Here is a 20,359-nt window from a genome sequence, read left to right on the forward strand (position 1 = left end):
ACCACAAACAAGCCCACAGGAATGACCCAGGTGCACATCAGTTGCCTGCACAGGACGCCATCAGCACTGGAGCTGAGTCTTCTGCCTGCGCTGATGTGTTTCTGCCCCGGAAATCCTGGGGCCTCTCGTCCTGGCACTTACAGAAGCCTTCACGTGGGGAAGCACGTGGCATAAGCCAGGAAATGAAAAGGCAGCAGTGCAGGAAACCAGGACACAGCCCATGCCATTAGCTGGGATGCTTTGCATTAGGCATGAGCTTGTCAGAACATTATTACTTCCACAAGGGGCTGCCTGAGGCAGCGCGGGACTCCTATAAAAGGCAGCCCAAGTCTCTGCTCTCTCATCCACTTCTCTTGCCTCCTTCTCCTTGGGAATCAGGTGAGTGGGAAGCCTCTTCTCCTCCTCCTTCGAGATCAGGTCTTTCCTCGATGCATGTCTCCGCTGATACGGACTGCCCTAGCCCAGGGCTGGGAGCTGCTTCTCATGGGAGAGGCAAGGGCAGAGAAGGTCTTCCACAGAGAGGGGCTGGGACTTAGGTGAGGCAGCTCCTGGGCTGTGAGCTGGGCAGCATCTGCTGGGCCAGGAGGTGCCTTCCCTCCCGTGTGGCTGGGTGCAGTGCTGCTTCTCAGGTGCCCCTGTTTTCTACCTCTCCCTACCCTCTCTCCCAGGTGAACCTCTGGCCCAGAGACATGTCCTGCTCCGACAAGTGCCAGCCCTGCCAGCCTTGCCTGCCCTGCCAGCCCTGCGGCCCGACCCCGCTGGCCAACAGCTGCAATGAGCCCTGCGTCAGGCAGTGCCAGAACTCCACCGTCGTCATCCAGCCCTCCCCCGTGGTGGTGACCCTGCCCGGCCCCATCCTCAGCTCCTTCCCACAGAACACCGTTGTGGGCTCGTCCACCTCTGCTGCTGTTGGCAGCATCCTCAGCTGTGACGGAGTGCCCATCACCTCTGGGTGCTGTGACCTCTCCTGCATCACCAGCCGCTACTGTGGCAACAGATGTCAACCCTGCTAAATCTGCTGGCAGCTTCCCCTGGCAAGATCCTCCCAAGACCTCAGAACGTGCTGCTGGAGAGGAGGCAGAGATTCAGGGCATTCTATGTAGAGCTTTGGGCCATTGTTTCCTTCTTCCACTCTCCTCTCTCTCTTTCCTTTCCTGTTGCTGTCTCTCAACACCAGCCTAGCAGGGACCTGTTGGCATCCCTCCCTCTGCAGGGCAGGCTGACGGACAACACCCTGCCGGAGCTCTACTGCTTCTTAGTGGCTGACCCTGGTGCTCCCTGTGAGCCACCTCCTTTACTTCTTTAGAGTCATTAAATTGTGCTGCATTCAAGCCTGGGCCTCCGAGTCCTCCTTCCTTCTGTGGCAAGTCTTCCGGTCGGCTCAGGGGAAAAGGCGGAAGAAGGGGAGAGTGGGACTCCCTGCAGTGGATTTTTTTCTTGCTGCCCGCTCCTTTGGACTTGAGAAAGACATCCCTGGCTACTGCACAGCCATCAGTGAGAGGACGGCTCCTAAGGGTGTCAGGAGTTGGGATGGGAAACAACAATGCCTCCCTACAGCCCACAGCATCAACTTCCTCTTCTGCAGTGCTCTGTTACCCAGTCTAGGGTCCATGGGCAATACACATGGGCACAGGCAGGTGAGACCGGTACCTCACACAGTCTTCCAGTGCCTGGCAGGGCCCAGCAGCTGTCCAGACATGCAGGGCAGAGGTAATTCACATGTTAGTACTGGTATCAGCCACGCTGAGGCTACACAAGGGAGTCCCCACTCGCTGTGAACTCTACGGCCCCATGGGCTACTTCCAACCTGGTGTTCTATGCTTCTATGATGCTATGATCTACCACCTTGTCCAATCGCATCTTGAAAACCTCCAGCAATGGGGACTCTACCACCTCCCTGGGGAGGTTGTTCCGCTGAATGATTGTTCTTACTGTAAAAAATGTATTTCTTGTGTCAAGATGAAACCGCTCCCAGTGCAACTTGTACTCGTTGGCCCTTGTCTTCTCCATGTGGCTCCTTGTGATGAGAGCGCCTCTGTCCCCTCTGTAGCCACCCTTTAAGTACTGTACATACTGTGAGGAGGTGTCCCCTGAACCTTCTCTTCTCCTCACAGGACAGGTCTCCAGCCCTTTGGTCACCTTTGACACGTACACAGGAGTGGCAGTGGGTGCTGGATCAGGATCAGCAGAGGCTGAGTCAGGGGACTTGGATTCCAGCGATGGCTTTCTTGATGCAAAGTGGCTATTCAGTAGTAGAGCCACCTGGGTGAAGGTGACCACAAACCCAATGCCCACGCTACCAGGGCTCGAAGGAAGTAGATTTACTTTTTCATGTGAGTGGTGTAATGGAGCAGTTTGCATCTAGTGACATCACGATTAAAGGCCATGACAGAGAGGATCAACAATTTGCTGATAGCTAGGAAAAAGGGGAAAAATGACTGTGCCAGCCAGCAGGCAACCAAAATGCTTTCTCCGGTGACAAGGAAAGTCTTCCTCATTTTTCAAACAACGGTGGTGGTGTCCTGGTTTTGGCTGAGATGACAGAGTGAATTTTCTTTCTAGTAGCTGGTATAGTGCTGTGGTTCGGGTTTAGTATGAGGATAATGCTGATAACACACTGATGGTTTTAGTTGTTGCCAAGCAGTCAAGGACTTCTCAGCTTCTCATACTGGCACGCGAATGAGAAGGCGGGAGGCGCCCAAGAAGCTGGGAGGGGACACAGCCAGGACAGCTGACCCAAACTGGCCAAAGGGATATTCCATACCATATGACATCATGCTCTGTATATTAGTGGGGAGGTGGGCCGGGAGGCAGTTTAGCTTGAGAACTAGCTGAGTATCACCCTCGGTTGGTGAGCACTTGTGATAACTTTGGCTTCTTCAAAGACCTGCTTGGAAGAATCCCATGGCTTAGGGCTCTTGAAGGTGGGGGGGTCCCAGAGAGCTGGTCAATATTCAAGCACCACTTCCTCCTAGCTCAAGATCGGTGCATCCCGAAGAGTAGGAAATGAAGCAAAGGAGGCACGAGACCCGCATGGATGAGCAAGGAGCTCATGGAAAAACTCAAAGGGAAGAAGGAAGTTTACAGCATGTGGCAAAAGGGACCAGCCGCTTGGGTGGAATAGAGAAATGTAGTCAGAGTATGTAGGGATGCAACAAGGAAGGCTCGGGCCCACTTGGAATTAAATCTGGCAAGGAATGCGTGGTGGGTTGACCTTGCCTGGAGGCCAGGTGCCCACCAGAGCCGCTTATCACTCTCCCTCCGTAACTAGACAGGGGAGAAAAGGCATAACGAAAGGCTTGTGGGTCGAGATAAGGACAGGGAGAGATCACTCACTAATTATCGTCACAGGCAAAACAGACTGAACTTAAAAAGAAAATTCATCTAATTTATTACCAAGCAAAACAGAGCAGAGCAATGAGAAATGAAACCAAATCTCAAAACACCTTCCCCAGCCCCTCCCATCTTCCCAGGCTTAACTTCAATCCCAGTTTCTACCTCCTCCCCCCTCAGTGGCCCAGGGAGGATGGGGAATGGGGGTCGCGGTCAGTTGATCACACGTTGTTTCTGCCGCTCCTTCCTCCTCAGGGGGAGGACTCCTCTCATCGTTCCCTGGCTCCAGCGTGGGGTCCCTCTCACGGGAGACAGTCCTCCACTAACTTCTCCAATCTGAGTCCCTCCCACGGGCTACAGTTCTTCACAAACTGCTCCCGCGTGGGTCTCTCCCATGGGGTGCAGACCTTCAGGACCAGACTGCTCCAGTGTGGGTCCCCCACGGGGTCACAAGTCCTGCCAGCAAACCTGCTCCGGTGTGGGATCCTCTCTCCACGGGCCCACAGGTCCTGCCAGGAGCTTGCTCCAGCGCGGGCTTCCCATGGAGTCAGAGCCTCCTTCAGGTGTCTCCACCTGCTCCAGCGTGGGGTCCTCCACGGGCTGCAGGTGGAATCGCTACACCCCCTCATCCTTCCTCCATGGGCTGCAGGGGGACAACCTACTTCACCATGGTCTTCACCAGGGGCTGCAGGGGGATCTCTGCTCCGGCGCCTGGAGCACCTCCTCCCCCTCCTTCTTCACTGACCTTGCTGTCTGCAAAGTTTCTTACATCATCTCACCCCTCTCTCTGGCTGAAAAGCTCCCTTTAACTTGCTTTTTTTCCCTTCTTAAATATGTTATCACAGAGGCGCTGATTGGCTTGGCCTTGGCCAGCGGTGGGTCCATCTTGGAACTGGCTGGCATTGGCTCTGTCAGACACAGGAGACGCTTCTAACAGCTTCTCACAGAAGCCACCCCTGTAGCTTCCCCCACTAACAAAACCTTGCCACAATACAGGATGTCAAGGACACCAAGAAAGGCTTTTTCAAATACATCGGCAGCAAAAGGAAGACTAGGGAAAATGTGGGGCCGCTGCTGAATGAGGTCGGTGCCCTGGTGATGGAGGATACAGAGAAGGCAGAGTTTTTGAATGCCTTCATTACTTCAGTCTTTGCTGCTAAGGCCGGCCCTCATGAATCTCAGACCCTGGAGGCAGGAGAGGAAGTCTCAAGAAAGGGAGCCTTTCCCTTGGTTGAGGAGGATTGGGGCTAGAGAACATTTAGGCAAACTTGACATCCACAAATCCACGAGCCCCGATGGGATGCACCCACAAGTGCCAAGGCAGCTGGCAGATGTTATTGCTATGCCACTCTCCATCATCTTTGACAGGTCATGGAGATCAAGAGAGGTGCCTGAGGACTGAAGGAAAGTCATTGTCACTGCAGTCTTCAAAAAGGGCAAGAAGGAGGACCTGGGAAACTACATGGCTGTCAGCCTCACCTCCATCTTGGGAAAGATGATCCCGAGCATCCTGCTCCGGCGTGGGGTCCTCCATGGGCTGCAGGTGAGCCACCTCCTTTTCTTCTTTAGACTCATTAAAATTGTGCTGCATTCAAGCCTGGGCCTCCGAGTCCTCCTTCCTTCCGTGGCAAGTCTTCCAGTCTGGTTATGACAAAAGGTGGCTTCTTGGGGAGAATTAGCTTGGGCGCAAAAGAGGACCCTTCCTCATTCCCAGAAGATGGGAAGGGTAGGACTCACTGCCCTGGGTTGTCTTTTTTGCCCTGTCCTTGGAGTTGAGGAAGATATTCTTGGCTACTTCACAGCAGATGGCCACCATTCCTTCCAGCCTTGCTGTATATCTTCCTAGATGGGCCTGAAGCACTGCTTCCTGGATCACATTCTGTGAATGGGGAGACCAAGCCCTGTGTGAGGAGCCCATGGCTGCCAATGGATGAGGTCAGCAGCCCCTCTGGCACTCTGGGAAGGGATCTCCTCTAGCTCTGGATTGAGCTGTGCTGGGGGATGAGGCTCGAATAGAGGATGGCTCCAAAGGGTTGAGGAGTGGGCATATGGAGTCAACAATACCACAATTTCATCCCCACCTTCCCCTCCCCTCCATTACCCAGTCTAAGGTCCATGGCCAGCACACATGGGCACAGGCTGACAGGCGCCTCATACAGTCCTTCAGCACCTGGCATGGCCCAGGTGCTGTCCAGGCACGCAGGGCTGAGGTAATGCACAAGTTAGGATTGGTAGCAACCACACAATGGAGTCCCCACTCTCTGTGAACCCAGCACCCCCATGGGCCGCTGCAGCTCTGGGAGAGCACCCAGTGCCCAAATACCCGTGGCTGCTCTGTGGTTCCTTGTCTCCTTTAAGCCTAGGGCAGCTTTCCTGAGCCTTTAAGGTTGTACCACTGCCAGATCCCAGCTCTGCTCTGGAAAGGCTCGGTGCAAGAGCAGTTACCCCCTCCATCCCCACTGGGCCACTGCGGCAACAGTGGGACACATTTCTGTGCTCAGAAGCTTCTCTGATCTGTCTCTGCTGGGCCATTCGCATGTCTCCTGTGTTGGCTGTTATTCTCAGGCACCAGCTGGACCAAAAGCCTTGGCATATCAGAGGCCTTGGCCAGGAGGAGGTGCCAAGGCAGAAGGGTGGCCATGCACATCGGGAGCTCTGTGGACTGCCTTCCCCGCAGCAAAAGGTGAAATTCCAGCAGAGGGGCTTTCTGCCTGGAGGCTCAGTTATGAGATCCTTCATCTGCCTCCTAGCCACCCAACTGTGAAGCAAAGCGATGAAGGCGTTGAGGCACTGACCCCATCTTCCCTGTTATCGAGGTCTGTGTAAGCCCAGCTCAGCAGGCCCTAAGTCCACAAAGCATCTGCTCCCTGCATATCCCTGCAGGAAATCCCCGCTCTCTGGCCACCATCCCACCATTTACAGGCAGACGGTGACTGGGCAGATGGCAGCAGTGCGCAGAGTGTCCCCACAGTAACATGAGCTCTCCGCAGCCCAGTGATTCCCTACCTTCTCATGGCTTGTTTCAGGTGTTCATCTTCCCTGAGCCTGGGTGAACTACTACTTAATTAACGCTGTTAATGCCAACATTTAGGTATGCTTTTCAGTGATACTTGAAAATTTTTTAGATGTCAGACTTCAGTCCCAGGTAGTGGTCTAAATCCTGGCATCCCTCAGGTATCCATGGTCTCCTGGGTGCAGAAAAGGAACTCCTGAAGGCACTTATGGCTCAAAATAACATCTCAGGCGTACAGTGCCCCATGGACCACATGAGGTTCTACTCACGCTCCTCCTGCCTACAGTGTGGGGCAGAGGCGCCATCTTTGTCCATCCCTCTGGGTGCTGGGCACCTTCTTTCTGTGCCCAGAAACCAAGGCTTCACCTCCTCCTTCATGAGACCTGCCGCCCCTGCACTGGGGTCTGTTGCCAGCACCCAGGCATCTCCAGTTCCTCCCCACTGTGGGCATGGCCCCCACGGGTAGCCCCACAGGTTGAGAATTGGTCGTGCCCTGGGGACACGGTGGTACAGGACAGGCACCAACCCAACCATAGCACAAACAGGGGGGATGACCCTGTCTGTACTCAGCTTCCCTGGCTCCCCAAGTGCTCTGAGGCAGGGACAGCCTGAACTCTGCTCACATCGCCACTGCTCCTCACATGCAGGCCAAGGCTTTCCCAGCGCTGCAGTCCCTGGCTGTTGGAGATCTGTCATTACCCCTTGTCTGCTCCATGTGGCTTCTTGTGATGACAGAGCCTCCGTCCTCTTTGTAGCCACCCTTTAAGTAGGAGACTACTGTGATGAGGTCTCCCTCGAGCCTTCTGTTCTCCAGGGAGAAAAGATTTTCCTCCTTCAGTCTTTCCTCATAGGATAGGTTCTCTAGCCCTTTGGTCATCTTTGACACATACAAGGTGATAGCAGCAGGCGGCAGATCAGGATCAGTGGAGGCCAAGTCAGGGGACTCAGATCCCAGCAGTGGCAGCTCCCATCTCCAGCACATTAGTGACCAGGTTTTCCTAGGTGGTTTAGCCCTGGAACCTAATCTACCTGATCATCCCAGATCAAACACAATATTCCTGAGCAAGTCTCAAATAGATGTGCAAGAGAAGAGGAGGAGTAACCACACTGACGGTGTTTCTCCTGGGCAGCTTAAAAAAATATACAGCTCATGCTCAACAATAGTCATAGATGACCGTGCAGTCAATCAATCTGATCTTGGAAGCACGATAAAGTGCATCATTAGCAATATTCTACTGTATAAAGAACAGAGATTCAGAGAGATGATTGGATGTTTTCGAGGAAAAATCTCATCCTCTCACACAGGAAGAAGTTCCAGATGACTACTACAAGCATGGCCCTGATCGCAAGCACATCCACCAGTTGGTTTGTGTCGTGGTTTAGGCCCAGCCGGCAGCTGAGCGCCACGCGGCCGCTCACTCACCCCTCCCCCAGCGGGATGGGGAGGAGAAGTATAACAAAAGGCTTGGGTGGAGACAAGGACAGGGAGAGATCACTCACTAATTATCGTCACGAGCAAAACAGACTGAACGTAGAGAGGAGATTCATCTAATTTATTACTAAGCAAAACAGAGCAGAGGAATGAGAAATAAAATCAAATCTTAAAACACCTCCCCCCACCCCTCTCGCTGGGGCCGGGCGAGCCACAGGGCGCTGGACCGGCGGTCTGCCGCTACCCACAGCCGCCCCAGCGGGTCCGGCACCTCTTTGGTCCCTTTGCTGCCCAACGTGAGGAATGCGGGGCCTCGGCCTGGGAGCTGACGGTACCAGTAGATGAGGTCTCCTGTCTGTATGTTGGGGTGTGAGCAAGTGATGTTGATGCCGGTGTCCTCGGTGGTCTCTGCCGACGGCTCCAGCTGCACCTGGGCACTGCCCACAGCCACTGCCAGAAAGCAGAAAAAGAGAGGGGAAAAAAATTTCAAAACCTGCTTTCTGCCCAATCCTGCCTGCCGTTTCCCAGAGGAAATCCCCCAGAAGCAGCCAGGACCATACAGAGATGAGGAGGAGACGGGTTTTCAGAGGATATCCAAATGTGCAGTAAGTGCCCATTAATACTTGGTGGAGAAAGGAAGGTATGAATGATAGGTGGAAGAGGGGGGAGTCACTGAAGAGAAAAGGGGGATAAAGGAAAGAAAGAAAGTAGCAAGTGGGAGGGAATGATTGCATGAATTATATGGAAAGGCACGGGGGGGAGTAGAAAATAGGGCGTGTTCGACAAAGAATAGAGCGTTGAGTTTTCAGAGGGAATGTGGAATGGTAGCAGAGGGAGAGATGAACGGGAGGATGGCTCGGGAGCCGAGGTCCGTGAAGAAGCCAGAGGGGACGGCAGCCTCCAGGGACCTGCGGGGAACACCCCAAGCTCAGCACCGGCCCGGTCCCCCGCCCCCACCACCGCCAGCCCCACGCACCCAGGAGCACCGCGGCCAGCCCCGCCAGCCCTGCGCCCCGGCACCGCCGCATCCCGCCGCTCTGCCGCCCGCGCCTCGCTGCCCCCCGCCAGCCCCGGCTCTCTGCTCCGGATACTCCTCTTCGCCACCTCCCCTTCCCTCCTCCCTTCCCGTCCCCTCCCCTCCCGTCCCCTCCCGTCCCCTCTCCTGCCCTGCGATGGCGTGTTTCCAGGTCTCGCCTCGGCCCTTGTGGGGCGCAGAGGGAGGCGAGAGCGGCGGCAGCGGGGCTCTGGCCGCGGCCGTGGCCCACGGAGGAGTCAGGGCCGGGGTTGGCGGGACGGGAGAGGGATGGCTGGGCTCAGCACCCTGGGCTCACCCTCTCCTGGCTTGCCACAGAGAGAATCCCTGCTGGCAGAGGCAGCACTTCTTCTGACAGCACAGCCCGGTTGTGTCTTTGCCCAGGGCTGGGACTTCCCTGTGGCACCAGTACTACTGTCATGCCGTGCATGGCACAAGTACTTCCCCACCAAAAGCAGGGACCTGGCCTGACATCTCCCACCCGCTTTGCAGGCATGGAGATGCACTCTACGTCCATGGAGCACAGGCACAGGACAGAGAGAAGGTGAGAGCTAAGGCGGCAGTGTGGCAAATCACCTCCCTGAAATAACCACCGCCTCAGGGACCTGGGACATGAGAGGGATGGATTCCAGAAGCAGGCCTGCCCCCAGGGAGAGTAACAAGGCCCAGCAAGGCCATGAGGGGACTGGAAGAATTTCCATGGAGCCCTAAGCCATCCTGTGCTCAGCCAGCCTGAAAGGCCCTGTCTGGCTGCAGGAGCCCCGCAGGGCAGGAATGAAGGGGAAGGCAGCCAGAGGACAGCTGGCTGGGGAAGGAAGGTCCCTGGGCCAGGAGGGACTGTCCTGGGCTCCTGGGCCCTGGAGTGTGGAGGTGACTGGACTTAATCCCTACAAGTCTCATCCTGACAGCTCAAATGCTGGATATGCCCTGACAACTAACAGAGCATCTAACAAGCAGCAGAGCTTGGGCTGGTTCAGCCTGGAGAAAAAAAGGCTGCCGGGACATCTAATTGCGGCCTTCCAGTACCTGAAGGGGGCCTACAGGAAAGATGGTGAGGGACTGTTTATCAGGGAGTGTAGTGACAGGACAAGGGGTAATGGGTTTAAGCTGAAGGAGGGTCGATTTAGATTAGATGTTAGAAAGAAAGTCTTTACTGTGAGGGTGGTGAGGTACTGGAACAGGTTGCCCAGAGAGGTTGCGGATGCCCCATCCCTGGAACTGTTTAAGACCAGGTTGGATGAGTCTTTGGGCAACGTGGTCTAGTGGAGGGTGTCCCTGCCCATGGCAGGGGGGTTGGAACTAGATGATCTTTGAGGTCCCTTCCAACACAAACCATTCTATGATTCTATGATTCTATAATTGGTGGCCACCACACTTCTGTAGGCCTTTTTAGATACTAGAAGGCTGCTATTTGGGTCTCCCCAGAGCCTTCTCTTCTCCAGGCTGAACAACCCCAACTATCAGAACTCCTCACGTTCTACCTTCTGGGCACTTCCAGGAACCAGGTCCATCTTCTCTGTATCCTCTGAAGAGTAGCTGTAGAAGGCAAGAAGGTCTCCCCTGAGACAGCTCTTCTCCAAGAAGAGCAGGCCCAATTCTCTCAGACTCTCCTTGCACGTCATGTTTGTCAGCCCCCTTAATCTACTTGGTGGCCTTTGTTGGACTCACTTCACTCTGTCAATATCCTTCCTGGACCAGGGAGCCCCAACCTGGATGCAGTACTGCAGAGGTGGTCTCACAAGGGCCAGAGGGACAGGGTCACTTTCCTGCACCTGCTGGCCTCACTTTGACTAACACAGCTCAGGATGCAGTTGGTCCCGTTTGCTGCAAGGGCACACTGCTGTCTCCCGTTCAGCTGGGTGTCTCCTAAAACCACACATCCTTTTCTGTGCATCTGCTGCCAAGGCAGCCAGCCCCCAGCCTGCATGACCACATGGGCTGGTTCCTCCCTCAGGAGCAAAACCTTGCCCTTGCTCTTTTTGGCCTTTGTGAGCTTCCAGTCAGCCCATGTCTCCAGTTTGTCCAGGTCCTCTGAATAGGAGCCGTGTCCGACAGGTACTACTCATTCCCCTCTCCGGGTATTATCCACACACCTGCTGCTAATTCCCCACTGCCCATTACTCATGGTGTTCATGAAAACATGAAACACTATTGTTCCTGCTACTTTGTCTCTACTGCTAGAGCCCAGTAATAAGGATCGGCCAGCTGGGCTTTGCACCATGGTCACAACTCTCTGAGCCTGGTAATCCAGCCAATTTCCCACACACCTTATCATACTCTTACTGTGTTTATTATTTCTCACTAATTTGATCATAAAGGAGTGAAGAATTGTGTCAAAGCTCTAAGTTGTAGGTACACTCCTCTCCTGCCCTACTCTGGTTCCACAGTGCCTGTGACCTCCTGAGAAAGCAATGAGGTGGGCCCTCATCTACACGAGAGCCTCAGCTCAAGAGCAGCTCCATGGAGAGGGGAATCAGCCCTGGCTGAGCTCTCCCAGCAGAGCTCCCTGGCACTGATCTCATGAAGGTCACTAAAGGGGAGGAGAGAAGCCCTTGGCTGCACTGCGTGCAACTTAGACATGAGCTCAGGCTGACAGACATTCCGGAGGGGAGATGGGCTTCAGAAATTTACCCACTGTGCACAACAGCCCTTGTCAGAAAAGGGTCTGTTCTGGACATGACTGGGAGAGTAGCAAACTTTGGGAAACATGGCCTCAAACCTGATTCCACTCTTTTTCAATAATAAAATGAGATTCTAGTGCAGCGCATTAATGTCTTTGTAGGCTGAAGTCCAAAGTGGTCGTCAAGTCATTTGCTTTCCTGCGCAAGCCACAGGGTTGGTCCTTCCACTCACAGAAAGCAGTATCAGGCTTCACGTTCCTTTCATTCAGTACCTGTTTGATCCACAGTCTCAGTGCCTGCCTGGCACAGCATCGGCCTGATGAACTGCACAAGTACATTTGACATTGACATGGACATGAGAGAGGACCTGTGTCCCACCCCAGGCACCACCAAGACTGCAGTGGAAGCAGATCCACTCAGGGACGGCCAGCACATGGTCAGCAGCATTCGTCAGCCTTTCTACTTGCGCATAAAGCAAACCCCATCCTTTGGAACTCTTTATTGCTAGGGAGAGCACTGAATGTAGACTAAGGATTCAAGCTGGAGTGAAACCATCCTTGTTGGGGCCTGGAATCAGCAGCAGTGGAGTGTGAGCTTTGGAGAGGCTGGGAAAAGTGGTCTCAAGAGGCAGGGGTGGCATTTCAGGGCCTCTTCCCTGGACAGATCTCTAGCAGGCTGGTGCTATCGCCGTTCAATCATGCAGAGGTTTGTGCTCCCACATGCATCCACACAAACCTGGCTGCGTACAAGGACACACAAGACATGAACACATGTAGGAATGCAACGAACCATGGACTCTGCTGAGGACCCCTGGGGACTGATGAGTGTTAGGCAGGATGGGGTCAAAACCTAGCAGCACAACCCAAACACTTCCAGAGGCAACAGCAACTGAGCATCAGAGTGAGCTGAGGAGGGAGGGAAAGAGACGGATGTGGCACGTCCTCATGCACGGGATCCCATGGTTGTCCAGCTGAGGATTGCTGGGGCTTCATCCTAAGAACGACACTGCAAACAGCCCCAACAGAGGGACTCAGGCTTGTGTCACTTGCCTGCTATGGACTCATCCAGCACTTGAGCTGAGTCTTCTGTCTGCACTGCTGCATTCCTGCCCTAGAAATTTTAGGGCCTTTCACCCCAGCGCTCAGAAGAAGCCTTCATCAGGGAATGGGCATGGCACAAACTTGGAAATGAAAAGGCAGCAGTGTTGGAAAAGAAAGCACAGCCCGTATCATTAGCTGTGATGTTTTGCATGCAAGACGAGCTTGTCAGAAAATTGTTACCTCTGCAAAGGGTGCCTCTGGTCCTGCAGCAACACAGGGCAGGTATAAAAGCCAGCCCAAGCCCCTGCTCTCTCATCCTCTTCTCCTGTCTCCTTCTCCTTGGGAACCAGGTGAGTCTGGAGCCCCTTCTCCTCCTCGTCCAAAGTGAGATCTCCACTTGATAGGCATCCCACCTGATAGTGGCTCTGTCCAGCCCTGGAGTTTGGATCTTCTTGTCATGAGAGAGTGTGTTGGGTTTGCGTGGCAAGGTTTTGGTAGTGGGGGGGCTATAGGGGTGGCTTCTGTGAGAAGCTGCTAGAAGCTCCCCCTGTGTCTGATAGAGCCAATGCCAGCCAGCTCTAAGACAGACCCACCACTGGCCAAGGCCAAGCCAATCAGCGCCTCTGTGATAACATATTTAAGAAGAAGAAAAACACTTGGAGAGGGAGCTTTTGCAGCCGGAGAGAGGAGTGAGAAGATGTAAGAAACTCTGCAGACACCAAGGTCAGTGCAGATGGAGGGGGAGGAGGAGCTCCAGGCACCGGAGCAGAGATCCCCCTGCAGCCCGTGGTGAAGGCCATGGTGAAGCAGGCTGTCCCCCTGCAGCCCATGGAGGAAGGATGAGGGGGTGTAGCGATTCCACCTGCAGCCCGTGGAGGACCCCACGCTGGAGCAGGTGGAGGCACCTGAAGGAGGCTGTGGCCCGTGGGAAGCCCACGCTGGAGCAAGTTCCTGGCCGGACCGGTGGACCTGTGCAGAGGGGAGCCCATGCCAGGGCAGATTTGCTGGCAGGACTTGTGACCCCGTGGGGGACCCCACGCTGGAGCAGTTTGCTCCTGAAGGTCTGCACCCCATGAGAGGGACTCCATGTTGGAGCAGGGGAACGATGAGAGGAGTCCTCCCCCTGAGGATGAAGAAGCGGCAGAAACGACATGTGATGAACTGACTGTAACCCCCACTCCCTGTCCCCCTGTGCTGCTGAGGTGGGGGAAGGTTGAAGCCGGGAGTGAAGTTGAGCCCGGGAAGATGGGAGGAGTGTGGGGAAGTGTTTTAAGAGTTGATTTTATTTTTCTCATTCCTCTACTCTGTTTTGCCTAGTAATAAATTAGATGAATTCCCTCTCTAAGTTTGGTCTGTTTTGCTTGTGACGATAATTAGTGAGTGATCTCTCCCTGTCCTTATCTCGACCTGCAAGCATTTCGTTATGCCTTTTCTCCCCTGTTTAGTGAATGAGGGGAGTGAGAGAGCGGCTCTGGTGGGCACCTGGCCCCCCAGCCAGGCTCAACCCACCACAGTCTTTTTGGGCTCTATCAGACACAGGGGGAGCTTCTAGCAGCTTCTCACAGAAGCCACCCCTGTAGCCCCCCCGCTACCCAAACCTTGCCACGCAAACCCAACACACAGAGGAAAGTGCAGAGACAGTTTCCGTACACAGAGCCTGGTACAAGGCTGAGGTGGGTTGTGTTTACACATTAGGAGAGACCCTGTCTGAGGCAGGCTGCTCTTTATAGGATGATGAAGACCATGTGGTTTCTGGCACAGTTTCCGGCTCCCCACTCAGGAGTGGCCTTGGCTCCTTTGTGACACAGAAAATACAAGGCTGCTCCTCACCCACCCTTGTGCTCTGCTTCCTCCCTGCCCTCTCTTCCAGGTGCACCTCCACCCTTAGAGACATGTCCTGCTACAACCAGTGCCTGCCATGCCAGCCATGTGGCCCGACCCCGCTGGCCAACAGCTGCAATGAGCCCTGTGTCAGGCAGTGCCAGAACTCCACAGTTGTTATTGAGCCCTCCCCCGTGGTGGTGACCCTGCCCGGCCCCATCCTCAGCTCCTTCCCACAGAACACTGTTGTGGGCTCGTCCACCTCCGCTGCTGTTGGCAGCATCCTCAGCTGTGATGGAGTGCCCATCACCTCTGGGTGCTGTGACCTCTCTGGCATTTCCAGACGCTATGGTGGCAGGAGGTGCCTCCTCTGAGAATGATGCTGCGAAATCACCAAGGAGCTGCCTTGAGGAACTCAGAAGATGGTGCTGGGCAGAGGATCGAGATTTTGGATCTGTTTTCAGAATAGCTGCATGGCTGTGCCTCTCTTTCCCTTTGGTTTGGTTCCCCTTGGCAGCAAAGTCCCACCACAGCCTGCTTGGTCAGAGCATCTGTCCCCACCTGTTGTGCAGATATTCGGGCATCATGTAAGAACTTTTCCATGGCCAAGGACTGTAGACAATTGGCTGACCTTGGTGTGCCCCGCACTGCTGTCCATCACTTGGTGTGATATTGTTTCCCTCTTCTGACTCATTAATAAGTTCTGCTGCATTCAAGCCTGGCTGCCTTGTGGTCCTTCCCTCTGTGGACACTCCCCACGCTGCCAAAGGAGAAGGGGGTTGCTCTGTGGTGGAGGAGGGTGGGGGCACATTCTCCATTCACAGAGGAATGGGAAGCTGGGACAGCCTGCAGTGGCTCCTCTTTTGGGCACTGTCACTTGGAGCTGAGGAAGACATCCCTGGATGCTCTGCTGCCAGTGACCATCAGGCCTTACTTTGCTGTTTCTCTGCCCAGAAAGGCCCAGAAAGGCAGGATGCCCTGAGGGGTCAGCACCCCATGAGCTCTTGAGGAAGGGCATTCTCCTTGCTATGGCTGGAGCTTCACTGGGGTTGCAGGAGGTGGTTGTGGGGTTCTGGAAGATAATTTGCTTTGCAGAATGGCACAAGTGGTAAAGCAGGGAACATCCCTTGGGACGGCCCATAGCTGCTACTCCACCTTCATCTCCCCTCCACTGTCCAGTCTAGGGGTCATGGCCAGCACGCATGGGCAGGAGTAGTAGGGAAAAGTCGCCCATGCTGCTGAATGCGTCGATGCTGGAAACTGGAGCTGAGCATGTGGGAGCTGAGGGCAGTCAGCACAGAAATAAGGTCAGTGGAATGGTGTCTTTCTGAGGAAGATCAAATTGCTCTGATACAGAGCTTGCAGGAGCATGTGAAGATCAGCAAGGACAAGGTTACTTGGTGCACTTCCCAAGAGAGCTGAAGGGGAAGGCAGAGCTCTTGACTGCTTCACAGGTCCCTCCAGAGAATTTGTGCTCAGGAATTGGCTGCCATTCTGAGGGGAGAGTATTTTTTACATGTCAATCTCATCCCTTCTGATTGATTGAAATGTCTCTTGGCAGCCACTACAGTCTCATATCCTATTGCCTGCATGAAAAGTCTCGACAAAAGCATAGAAATGGAAGGATGGAAATCCCAACACTGATGTCCTCCATCAAGAGGCAATTATGGCTCCTGAAGCATATCTCAGAATGACTGAAGGCCAAAGATTCTGTATCTCTTCTCAAGTGCCTTCCTTCCAAAGATGCTGGCGAACTTCCTCAGGTCGGAGGGCATACCCATCTCCTTCCACAGCTGCATGGCCCAGCTGTACTCCTCTCAGTTGCTGGGCAGGGACCAATTCTTCCTCTACCCTCGCATGTCCCATGGCCACTGCTTGGCTGTCTGCAACCCTCTGTGCTATGGGGCCATCAAGCATCAGGCTGTGCGCGTCTGGCCGGTTGCCTGCCTCCTGCTCCGCGTTCAATGCTCACCTCCTATTTGGCTTACTGTGGGCACAGGCACATCTGCCACTTCTTTGCTGATGCACCAGATCTCCTGGCCATGGCTTGTGCTGGCACTTCTGACAACAAGGCCATGATCATCTTCTGTATTGGTGGTGTGGCCCTTGCCTGCTTCCTCTTCATCCTCACTTTTTACAGGTGCAGAGCGAGAACCATCCTGCTACTCTGCTGTGTGGAAGGCAAGCGCAGAGTTGTCTCAACACATGCTTCCCGTTTCACTGTTGTGGCCTGTTTCTATGGCCCGTGTGCCTTCACCTACATGCAAAGTGACCTCAAAATGGTCACTAGACAGAGCGGTGGCAGTTGTTTACATGGCTCTCACTCTGCTGCTGAATGCCTTGGTTTACAGCCTGAGAAAGAAGGATGTGAAAGCTCCCGGTATTTGTTCACATGCAATAAACAACTGGTATGGTTTTAGTGTTTGACAGTTCAAATGAGGAATAGAGCTGTTTCCTCTGAAGAAAAAAAACCGCAAACCCTCAACTGTCAACTCTTCTGTGGATGGGATCTGCACAGTGCCTGTGCCTTGGTGAGAGGGCAACAGTGTTCTATGTTTCTGTGGGAGTGACTGAGCACTGGAATAGGTGGCTGAGTTTCCCTCCTTAGAGATGCTCAAGTACCACCTACACACAATCCTGGGCAACTGGCAATAGGTGGCCCTGCTTGAGCAAGTGGGGGTGGGCCAGATGATCTCCAGGGGTCCCTTCCAACATTAACCATTCTGTGAGCACAACTGATGTAGAGCAGCTCAGGGTGTCCAGCATCTGAGGGGATGTAAAGTTAGATGGTTAAAGACCCCCAGAGCCAACCTGGGGCACCTGCTGATCCCTCTCCCTCTGTGGGACTGGCAGATAATGCCTTGTGCGATCTCCACTGTGGACAATGGGCACAGACTGGTGCTGTCCCTGCACCGGCAGCCTCCTCTACAATTGAACTTGTTTCCCCCTTCACAGTCATTAAAGTTTTCTGCATCACAGCTTCTGCCTCCACATAATCCTTTTGTTGGAGGACATTGTCTCGTGTTTCCAAGGATGACAGGCTTTGCCTTGGGTGGTGGGGGAGAAGGGGAGGACACAAGCAGACTTTTCACCATTCCCAGGGCAATGGGAGGGTTGGACACAAGGCAGTGGGGCCTTTCCAGTCGCTGTCCCTCCGAGCTGAGGAAGACATACTCAGCTCCTCCACAGCCAGGGGTGATCAGGCCCTACATTCTGGTGTCTCTGCTCAGATATGGCCCCTTGGCCTCAGAGCCATCTCCTGCAGATGCAGAGCCCAATCACTGCTATCCCCCAGTGAGGAGCCCAGCACTGCTGGAGGCTCGGAGACGTCAAGAAGGGAATTCTACCTCTACCCCCTAAAGAGTTCCCTGCACAGCCCCGCAGGTACACAGATGTGCAGAGCTAAGGCCACTCACAGGTTGCTGTTGAAATCAGCCTGGCCAGGCCGCACACCAGGGCCCTCATGCATCTCACACACACGCAGCTTCCATTAGACAGGGCGCCCCAACAACAGCAGCCGGTGCCCAACCCCACACAGCTGTTCTGTGGTGCCTGGCCTTCCCCCAGGCATACAATCACAGAATCGTTTAGGTTGGAAAAGAACTTTAAGATCATCAGTTCCAACCATTAACCTAGCATTGCCAAGTCTACCGCTAAACCATGTCCCTACGCGCCACATCTACGCCTCCTATAAATACTTCCAGGGATGGTGACCCACTCGTGGGCAGCCTGTTCCAATGCTTGATAACCCTTTTGGTGAATAATTTTTTCCTAACATCCAATCTAAACCTCCCCTGGTGCAACTTGAGTCCATTTTCTCCTGTCCTATCACTAGCTATTTGGGAGAAGAGACCGACACCCACCTGACTACAACATCCTTTCAGACAGTTATAGAGAGCAATAAGGTCTCCCCTCAACCTCCTTTTCACCAGACTGCACAACCCCAGTTCTCTCAGCCGCTCCTCAGCAGACTTGTGCTCTAGACCCTTCTCCAGTGTTGGTGCTCTTCTTTGGACATGCTCCAGCACCTCAATGTCTTTCCTGTAGTGAGAGACTCAAAAGTGAATGCAGTACTAGAGGTGCGACCTCACCAGGGCCTCACCAGGTCCAAGTCAGTGTCACCTCTGTGCCTGGCAAGATCGTGGAGCAGATCCTCCTGGAAAGCTATGCTAAGGCACATGGAAAATAAAGAGGTGATTGGTGACAGCCAACATGGCTTCACTAAGGGCAAATCATGCCTGACAAATTTGGTGGCCGCCTACGACGGGGTTACAGCGTTAGTGGATAAGGGAAGAGTGACAGACGTCATCTACCTGGACTTGTGCAAGGCATTTGACATTGTCCCGCATGACATCCTTGTCTCAAAATTGGAGAGACATGGATTCAATGGATGGACCACTCAGTGGATAAGGAATTGGCTGGACGGTCGCACTCAAAGAGTTGTGGTCAATGGCTCAGTGTCCAAGTGGAGAACAGTGAGGAGTGGTGTTCCTCAGGGGTCGGTACCGGGACCAGCGCTGTTTAACATCTTTGTCAGTGACAAGGACAGTGGGATCGATCAAAAATAGCGTGGTCAGCAGGTGGAGGGCGGCGATTCTGCCCCTCTACTCTGCTCTTGTGAGACCCCTCCTGGAGTATTGCATCCAGTTCTAGGGTCTCCAGTACAAGAAAGACACTGAGCTCTTGGAGCAAGTCCAGAGGAGGCCACAAAGATGATCAGAGGGCTGGAGCACCTCTCCTATGAGGATAGGCTCAGAAAGTTGGGAATGTTCAGCCTGGAGAAGAGAAGGCTCCGGGGAGACCTAATCGTGGCCTTCCAGTACCTAAAGGGGGCCTACAGGAAAGATGGAGAGGGACTGTTTATCAGAGAATGTAGTGATAGGACAAGGGCTAATGGGTTTAAACTAAAAGAAGGTAGATTTAGATTGGATGTTAGGAAGAATTTTTTTACTGTGAGGGTGGTAAGGCACTGGAACAGGTTGCCCAAAAAGGTTGTGGATGCCCCTTCCTTGGAAGTGTTTAAGGCCAGGTTGGATGGGGCTTTGGGCAACCTGGTCTCGTGGAAGGTGTCCCTGCCCATGGCAGGGGGGTTGGAACTACCTGATCTTTGAGGTCCCTTCCAACCCAAAGCATTCTAGGATTCTCAGAAATCCATGAGCCCTGATGGGATGCACCCACAAGTGCCAAGGGAGCTGGCAGGTGTTATTGCTATGCCACTCTCCATCATCTTTGAAAAGTCATGGAGATCGGGAGAGGTGCCTGAGGACCAGAGGAAAGCCAGTGTCACTCTGGTCTCCAAAGAGGGCAAGAAGGAGGACCCGGGAAACGACAGGCCAGACTGCCTGACCTCCATCCCTGGAAAGGTGATGGAACAGCTCATTCTGGGGGTCATCAATAAGCATGTGGAGGAGAAGGTGGTTATCAGGAGTGGTGAACATGGATTCACCATGGGGAAATCATGCCTGACCAATCTGATAGCCTTCTGGGTGGACGAGGGGAGAGCAGTAGATGTTGTCTACCTTGACTTCAGTAAGGCTTTTGACACCATCTCCCATGACATCCTCGTAGGCAAGCTTAGGAAGTGTGGGTGGGATGAGTGGTGAGTGAGGTGGGTAGAGAACTGGCTGAATGGCAGAGCTCAGAGGATTGTGATAAGTGGCACAGAATCTGGCTGGAAGCCTGTAGCTAGCGGTGTGCCCCAGGGGTCAGTACTGGGTCCAGTCTTGTTCAATATACTCGTCAATGACCTGGACGAGGGGACAGAGTGTACCCTCAGCAAGCTTGCTGACGATTCTGAACTGGGAGGAGTGGCCGACACACCAGAAGGCTGTGCTGCCATTCAGCGAGATCTGGACAGGCGAGAGAGTTGGGTGGGGAGGAACCTAATGAAATTCAATAAGGGCAAGTGTAGGGTCCTGGACCTAGGGAGGAACAAGCCCAGGCACCAGTACAGGTTAGGGGTTGACCTGCTGGGAAGCAATGCTGCGGAGAAGGACCTGGGAGTCCTGGTGGACAACAAGTTAACCATGAGCCAGCAATGAGCCCTTGAAGCCAAGGCAGCCAACA

At 54.0% G+C, this 20,359-nt stretch overlaps 1 pseudogene; it reads left to right on the top strand.

The window, feature by feature from the left end:
* The first annotated feature begins 251 nt into the window (after positions 1-251).
* Positions 252-1,013, top strand: LOC129195377 (feather keratin Cos1-1/Cos1-3/Cos2-1-like; annotated as a pseudogene).
* Positions 1,014-20,359: the final 19,346 nt, after the last annotated feature.

The sequence above is a fragment of the Grus americana genome, chromosome 22 (genome assembly GCF_028858705.1).
Source record: "Grus americana isolate bGruAme1 chromosome 22, bGruAme1.mat, whole genome shotgun sequence".
NCBI classification, from domain to species: Eukaryota; Metazoa; Chordata; class Aves; order Gruiformes; family Gruidae; genus Grus; species Grus americana.